This window comes from Epargyreus clarus, unplaced genomic scaffold (assembly GCF_041222505.1).
Source record: "Epargyreus clarus isolate Ecla_fem2 unplaced genomic scaffold, WU_Ecla_fem_2.2 ptg000032l, whole genome shotgun sequence".
In the NCBI taxonomy this organism is placed as follows: Eukaryota; Metazoa; Arthropoda; class Insecta; order Lepidoptera; family Hesperiidae; genus Epargyreus; species Epargyreus clarus.
Genome location: NW_027332237.1, coordinates 1,956,106 through 1,963,690, shown reverse-complemented (window position 1 = coordinate 1,963,690; position 7,585 = coordinate 1,956,106). Strand labels below are relative to the sequence as shown.

Below are 7,585 nucleotides of genomic sequence, written 5' to 3'. Positions count from 1 at the left end.
TGGTGCATCCACGTTTGCCAAACCCCAACAAACTGTCACAAATTCTAACTTGTGTGTAAAGCGTTTAAAAAAGTTTGTGTACTAAGTTATAAAAAAACAATTTGTCAGTTTCTGACCACTAAAAATTGACAATTTGTAACTTTGGTAAGCAAAAATTGAATTATTATAACAGGTGTAAATCAAAAGTAATGTATACACGTAGACTAAACGCCCTTATGAATAATTAATCTATTCATTTTTTACCTAGTAATAGTATTTAGAATGAACATAATTATTAAAAATTGATATTTAAGCAAAACATTGGATAAATTATAATTATGAATGGACGTTAGTTTTTTTTCGTATAATATGTTTGAATTTACGATAAGTAGCAAGCGTGTGTTATACAAGTAGAATTAAATATTTTTGACATATTACTCATTCGCCTCGGTGGCGCAGTAGGCAGCGCGTAAGTCTCATAATCTTAAGGTCGTGAGTTCGATCCTCACCCGGGGCAAAATTTTATGCACTTCGAAAAATTTATAATAATTTAATTAATTGAATTATAAAATAATTTTATATCATCGCCGCTTATAAACGTCCGCTTTCTTATGATATAAGATGATTTTATTTAATTTTGTCATATGATTTTTTGACAGTCTATTGCGTGTCAGTCAAGTATTAAGTTTTCAAAAAAAAATAGAACAAAATAAAAAGAAAAATAGGAACGTCGAATTAAAACGTGAAATTGGAAACTGTAAAACGAAACATATAAAAAGATATTTTTAATAATAATAAAAAATAAACAATTACATAATAATAATATTGTAAAATTGACGAAAATTACATATAATAATAAATTATAATTACATACCTTTGACTTTAAATAGAAACATCGCAAATCTCGTCAATTATGAAGATTCACAAACATTTGAAAAATGTAAATAACAATTTAAAACGTCAAAAATATATGCCCCGGGTGAGGATCGAACTCACGACCTTAAGATTATGAGACTTACGCGCTGCCTACTGCGCCACCGAGGCTGTTGACGTGGCAGTCAAAAATATGTATCATAAGGAAAATGTAGCGCGTAATTAAATTATGTAGTTATTTTTATTGTGATTCAAAACCACTGTACTTACATCAAACCACAAAGTACTTAATGTTTATAACAATTGGTATCGTTTAAAACATACTGATATTAAGAACAAAATTAATGATAACAATTTTGTGTAAAATAAAAAAAAGTTCGTAAATCTACGATGCAGTTTCTTGTCATTTTAATGAAATAATGCTAAATTCTTATTAGTGTAAGTTAAAATAATTAATTTGCTTAGGTATATGAAAAAATACTATTATGTTTACTGTTTATTTTGTAAAAAAAACACATAGGGAAAAAATAATATAATATAATATAGGTACATTAAGAAACGAAAAATATTTTTTAAAAGTATATAGTTCTGAACAACATCTATTAAAAATAATTAAAAAAAAAACAAAAATAAAAAATGTATAAAATTAAATTAAAATTATTTAATACTTAATTAATATAAAGACAGTTTGTAACCTTGAAATGCCTTGAATATTCGTAAATGTATATAAAATTATTAATCTGTAATTTAAAATAAAACATATTTAAATGTATAATTATATAATCTTGATTAGAATAAACTTAAAAACAATAACAAAACTGCCACCATTGCATTAATCTCGTCTATTACTTCTACTCATTACTAGAGTTTAATTATTGTTTATCTGCACCCAAGATACCCACATAATTACGAGCGACGCATGTCAATTAGTTTTCTTTGAAAAGCGCAATAAACGTGACTTCCGGTTGTCCTCTAAACTGTGGTATTTCCGAACTGTTAAGGTAGATACATACTGGGTGAATATTAATTAATTTACTCTAGGCGTCCTTTTATTATGTAAGGTGATTTAGACAATTTTCCACTATCAATAGAATTACCGAACTGTCAACGTAACATCTGTGCTTAAATTAATATGATTCACATTGAAAGATAATTTGTTTAAATATTTTTTTTTACAAATATTAGACTATAGGAACATGGCCAAGAATTAGAGAATCGAAAATCGAACAATAAATTACTTAAATAGAGACAGTACTAGAATTTCTAAATAAATATTCATTTCTGGCAATTTGAAACTAATTTCTTACATATTTTCAGTCAAAAATATGTTTACTTACCTTGTAATAAAAATCTATAGAATTTTGGCAGTACGTTTAAGAAACATTTTTAACACACACAAAACACACAACATAAAATTATTAGATTGAAAAAAATATTATTATATAGTTCGCTATTTGTAAAGGTTAGTGTGTATCAACATTAATAATTTCCACAACAGTTTCAAATGGTGTTTAGTATTCGCAATACCTACCGCTGTTTGAGGTCATGTGCCAAGATCTTGGCCGTATCTATTCCATTGGAAAATAACAGACTTATCTATTTATTTGTATGTACATTATTCAGCTATATTAGGTAAAAGTATTAATAATACACTACGCATAAAAAAAGATCAAAATAAAATTCGACTTTTTGGGTATTTTTTGCAAAGTTATAAGTATCGAAAACTAGGATGTATTACTTAGCAACTTTTGAAGGTTCCCTTTGTGGTTCGACTCCGGCGGCACCACGGCCACATCTATGTCTACTTCATAACAGCAGTGTTAAGCGCTGCTATGTTCTGGTTTGAAGGGTGTGGTTAGGGAGACATACTTTTCCGAGGCGTTCCTTCGTTCTCAGGGGTAGCGGCGCCTGTGTGGCCGACCTCAGTTAGGAATATCTAATCCTACCTGGAGTTGATTACAGATGTCCATGGGCGGCAGTAGTACTTACCATCAAGTGGACTGCATGCTCGACTGCTACTCTGTACACTGTATTACAAAAAAATATCTAAAAAAATAAGTAGCAGAGATTAATAATGTTGAAGGCAATTTTTTTAGATGTCAAGGGGTTTATTGTAAAGGTTATTGTAAAAAGGGGCTTGCTAGATCCTAATTTCTAAGGTCGCAACTGTTATCATTTTCTATCAGATAAACTATTGGGTATCAGAGAAAATTTGTTACAGCAAGAACTTATAGAACAAAAAATCTCTGACTGCTTAGAACCAAAATTTGTAGCATTTTAATGGATTCTAACATCTACATGTGTATAAATACGACGTTTAGACTGTTTCCCTATTTATCTATGTGATCGCCAGTAAAGGCCAAATAGGTCATACTTTAGTACTAGGTACTGGGTACTTAGATTAATTTTAGGAATTGTTTACGCCAGAGGTCACCCACCGACCTTGTTTGTCGATTAGAACTCAATTATCTAAAGATCACAATTACGAACATTATAATTAAGATTATAATGTTATTAAATGTAAATACTTGCTCGTATTGTAATGTAATATTGTAATTGTTATAACAATAACACGGTTATGTAGTTCATGTTATTAAGTGATCTAGTGCTTTTGATTGACTGATAAGATTGTGTGATAAGTGAGTGAGTTATCAAAGTTTATGATTGTGAATTTGACCTTCGAGCTTTTGAAATGTTACTAGAGCTTTTTAAATGCAGAATTCGTGGTCTAAACTCTAAACACAGTGATACGATTATAGAAATATTTTGAGTTTTTTTTTATAATATAGGGGTAGCAGACAAGGATGCACCCCACCTGACGGTAAATAGCTACTGCCGCCCATAGACATCTCTAAACAACCCCAGATAAGATAAGATATACCTACATACGGCCACAGATGCGCCGCTACCCCTGAGGACTAAGCTGGAACGCTTCGGAAAAGTATGTCTCCTAACCACACCCTTCAAACCAGAACACAGCAGCGCTTAACGCTGCTGTTACGAGGCAGAAATAGGTGTGGCGGTAGTGCCGCCGGAGTCGAACCACAAAGGATTCTACCACATTCAATATAATTCTCAGGAGTAGCACACATCTGTAGCCAACAACATGTATTACAAAACTCCTATCATATCTACTCGTAAGGTTGATTACAGATATCCATTGTCCATATAAATCGACGTCCTTAACCAATTATGTACCAGCAGATGAACTGCTAGAAGTGATAAAGTGAAAACTCTAATGAAGAATTGCAGCCTATCTGATAGTCTCTACTTACAGACCGACTGCCAAATGTCTATGTATAGCCAATAAACAGATAATACACGATAAACTGGTACAATTTACCTCTACACACATGTGTGAGTGCACACATGAGACATGTACATATGTGTGTGTATGTAGATGACCTAGACATACTGAATATTGCAGGAAGGAACCTTGGCGGAAAGGAAATCGTTAAGGGACTTGAAAGGATAAGTTGTCAGCAATTATCGCTTTTGTTCATTAACTTATCAATTAGGGTTCCGTATACAAATGGAAAAACGGCAGTTGAAGCGACGGCAGTCGCTAGCTGTTGACAACCGATGAAAACACAAACGAAAAGTGGCGTGCTTTGCTGTTGGTCGCTGACGACACGCGGCTACAGTCAACGATCGCCGACGATCGCAAACTGTCGCCATCGCCGTTAATTGTCGTCGTCTGTTGTGGCTGCTAACGACAGCTATCCACCGTTCATGAGTTCACTGACGGCAGCAGTTCCCGGCGGTTCTGTACCTGATATATTGCTCATATTGGACACGCTGTTTACGCCGTTATTCAATGAAATGTATAGAGCGTCGACTTCAGAAATATGTACTAAGTAAACCAACATTTCTTTGAATTCATTTTTATTTTGTAGTGACATAGAAGTCGTTTTTTTTTGTTATTTCTTTTTGTATAAATATGTTTAATATTTATTCTTGGAATGTATGGATCTCCTAATAACATGCATAGGAGAGGAATGATGTTATACTAGACCGATACCCAATTCCTTTTAATCTATAACTACTTTCCCATACGAGATAAAACATATGACTCGTTTGACCTCATTTCCTTCCGTTGTCGACATTGGTACAGCAAATGACAAGTTTTCTTTTAAGAACCACCAAAAAACAGTTCTTATGTCTCAGTAATAAAACAACAGATCCTTTAGCAACAGGATAATGGTAGTAAATATATGTTTGTCTTGTCTGTTCATACGATTGCTGTTTATAGTACGAATGGTAAGGTCGGAGCTCGGAAACTTTATTTTTTGCCGTGTAACCTTTGCATTATCAAGAAATAAATGATGATTATATATCAATGATACGTTATTGTTGCGAATCAAAAGGCTACTGGTTTTAAATGTATGGGTATAGGGCCGCCATTTAAACGTAGCGGGTCAAATTGACCGTAGGTGCCTTTGGATCTGTCCCTGTTGTCTCGGGACTAGAATAGGGCTACGGTATGCTGCCCCTGCCTGTCGGAGATCCTCTTGGCAACGCTAAGGACGGCCACCTTGGGGTTAGTGCAGTAAGAATCCCACATAACCCCGTGTCGCTCCCACGACACTGGGTACCTTTTGAATGGTTCCCCCTTTTTTAGTAAACAAAAAAAAAAAAAACAGGTGCCTTTGGATCAACTCCGGCACCACTGCCACACCCATTTCTGCCTAATAACAGCAGTGTTAAGCGCTGCTGTGTTTGAGTTTGAAGGGTGGGGTAAGGGAGACATACTTGTCAAGGCTGACATAGTAGTTTAAAAAAAATATTGTAACTGACAAATTGTAAGTGCCGTCGTTGGCCTATACAAAATAAATATATTTCATTTCATTTCATATCATTTCTTAGGGGTTTCAACTTCGTCTTCTGGAGTAGTGACGCATTTGTGACCGATATTTGATAGGAAACTTGTCTTATCTGGGGTTGATTTCAGACGATGCCATAATTTAGGCGAATCCATTTTCATTGTGTCGTTACAACTTATATCTTAAAATCGTAAACGTCAATCCTTTTGGGCTACACGGCGTGCCAAAAAATGAGATAGGTATACAATACACCTCAGATAGAGCTCTTATGTAACCTGGGGTTCATTTTTTTTTATAATATAGGAGTAGCAGACGAGCATGCAGTCCACCTGATGGTAAGTGGCTACTGCCGCCCATGGACATCTGTAATCAACCCCAGATGGGATTAGATATTCCCACCTGAGGTCGGCCACAGATGCGCCACTACCCCTGAGGACTAAGCTGGAACGCCTCGGAAAAGTATGTCTCCCTTACCACACCCTTCAAAACGGAACACAGCAGCGCTTAACACTACTGTTATTAGGTAGAAATAGGTGTGGCGGTGGTGCTGCCGGAGTCGAACCACAAAGGGTTCTACCACCTTATTGATATAATCAATGGTTATCTATAGATAGCCATGGACGACAGTCGCCCTTACCATCAGATAGACTACAGCATTTTATGAAGTTATTTCGTAGCTTTTTATAGCCCTTCTGATAGTAAGTATCTATCGCACCACCACATAAAATTAAGTTCTGCCTGAGATATTGCCTAAAATCGAACACGAATCGAAATCGAACCATGGGCGATTATAATCACCACTGTACTTTACAGGATTCGTTCACCAAATAAAATGAAATTATTAACCAAACTTTAATATTTCGAGACCCGTTTAAACGAGGCGAGTCACTCGACCTCTGACTCGCCCAGTCACTTGCCGATACCCATTAATCAGACGTAACACTTTGACAAATTGTTGCGCTGAATAATAACCTCCTGTAGGCGTAATAATACAGTTAAAGTTATACAAAACGTGATATATTTGGTCGTTTTTGAAACCAAGTTCAATGTGGTTACGTTTGATGTGTAGGTAAGTATTATTTATGTGTTACGAAATTTTGCCTGAATATTTTTTTTTACAATTCTTTTAATTTAAAAATAAAATCTGTAGAACTCATTATTCGACTGTAATTTAAATAGTACGTGGTTATTACTATCCATGGACAATCTGTGACTAAACCTATCGGCCGTTATTAATATTTAATTTATCGAATTTTAACCCACCAAATATGGCAATCTCACAAGATCTTGTAGGCGAAAACTGTTAAATGACGATATTTTGGAGTCGAAATATTTGATAGATTCAATATTAATAACGGACATATTATATAATCTACTTGAAACCAATGACAGCTGCGTTGTCACGCCTAAAGACTAATATTCTCACTAAGTTTAGTAAGTAATAAGTGAGTAAGTCTCAGTAAGTTCATATTCTACCACCGAAACGAAGACCTGTTTCACTCTACTCTTCACTCACTACAAATGTGTGTGGTATTGGTATTCTATCGAACCATACAACTCTTTAAACGTTATACTGTCCATATAAAAACAAACATCAAAGCTTAACCCATTAGTCAGCTAAGCTTTAAGCTTATCGAGCCGTCATTTATCACGGAACCCTAAAGAGCGACCTGACATGTCACTCACGATATCCATTCGCAATACTTTCAATGCCAAAATATAATAAGGTCAAGATCACACATACTTGTTTGTACTTAAGTTCTATAAGCGTGAACGAGGCTTATGTCATGGTGTGAGTCATGAGCGTAGCGATTATGGATACATTGAAGCTGAGCGGAAACTAACAAACATTGTCTTATACGCCGTTCTGATTTAATATTGAAATAGGAACGCATATGTCAAAAAATTTA

The 7,585-nt window shown here is 34.6% G+C and overlaps 2 non-coding genes across 2 annotated transcripts; one reads left to right on the top strand and one right to left on the bottom strand.

Annotated features, from left to right (window-relative positions):
* Positions 1–423: 423 nt before the first annotated feature.
* Positions 424–496, top strand: TRNAM-CAU (transfer RNA methionine (anticodon CAU)). Its single transcript has one exon. It is a non-coding gene; the product is annotated as a tRNA-Met (tRNA).
* Positions 497–950: 454 nt separating this feature from the next.
* Positions 951–1,023, bottom strand: TRNAM-CAU (transfer RNA methionine (anticodon CAU)). Its single transcript has one exon. It is a non-coding gene; the product is annotated as a tRNA-Met (tRNA).
* Positions 1,024–7,585: the final 6,562 nt, after the last annotated feature.